General features: G+C 32.0%; 1 non-coding gene across 1 annotated transcript; it reads left to right on the plus strand.

The window, feature by feature from the left end:
* Nucleotides 1-556: 556 nt before the first annotated feature.
* LOC145955381 (small nucleolar RNA R71) lies at nt 557-661 on the plus strand. Its single transcript, XR_014431995.1, has one exon. It is a non-coding gene; the product is annotated as a small nucleolar RNA R71 (small nucleolar RNA).
* The last annotated feature ends 410 nt before the right edge of the window (nt 662-1,071 follow it).

Below are 1,071 nucleotides of genomic sequence, written 5' to 3' on the forward strand. Positions count from 1 at the left end.
CAATAGAGCTCATTCAAGAGGTATTTCAGTTAATTTCTTTCTCTCTTTTTTTATTTCTTATCTATAATAATTATTGTTATAATAAAAACAATCATATAGACATTTTAGAGTTAATTGTATTATTTAAATTCCAAGTATGTAAATAGTTATTAATAAAGGGGATCTAATATTTAATTTATTATTTCTTATCACATTAACTTCATCATAGGGTACCGATTGAGGGCGTTGTAGGGGTGCTTAACCCAATTCTGGTTATCAAGACCATTATTGAATTTTTAAAAAACCTTTTCTTTTTCCAATGTTTTGAGTAAAACATTGGTGGCGACTTCAAGAACCTATTTTCAAAACCATTAATTAAGGATTAGTTTGGTATCCGGCCATTCCTTAATTAATGAGACTTTTAAAAGGATGTCTAAATCATAGGTCGCAAGATCGGAAATTTTCGGGTTGCGACAGTGTCTTATCCATCAATGCACTTCCACCAGCTACATCAATCATGCTCCTATCCATCAATATCAGCCCCTTATAGAAATATTGTAGTAACAATTGCTCACTAAATTGGTGTTGAGGACAAGTGACACACAACTTGTTGAATCTCTCCTAGTGCTCATACAAATTCTCACCATTTTGTTGCCTTATTCCACAAATCTTTTTTCTAATTACTATAGTTTTAGAGGCAAGGAAAATTTTTTCAAGGAATAATCTCTTCATTTCATGCCATATAGTGATGGTTGCTGGTAAAAAGTAAAGCCAACCTTTTGCAGCACCATCCAAATTAAAAGGAAATGTCTTCATTTTGACATGATTTTCTATAACTCGTTCAGGTCTCATAGTGGAACACACTACATGGAACTCCTTTAAATGCTTATGAGGATCTTCACTTGCAAGTCCATGAAACTTAGGCAACAAATGGATTAGCCTAGGTTTAAGCTCATATTTAACTTGTTTTTTAGGATATTAGACACACAATGGTTGATACAAAACATTAGGCGCAATTAATTCCTTCAAGGTTAGCTCATGGTTATTATCCACATTTTTAGTTTTAGAATTACAAGAATGAAAATTAGAAAT

This window comes from Cajanus cajan, chromosome 2 (assembly GCF_000230855.2).
Source record: "Cajanus cajan strain Asha chromosome 2, NIPB_CcT2T_4, whole genome shotgun sequence".
NCBI lineage: Eukaryota > Viridiplantae > Streptophyta > Magnoliopsida > Fabales > Fabaceae > Cajanus > Cajanus cajan.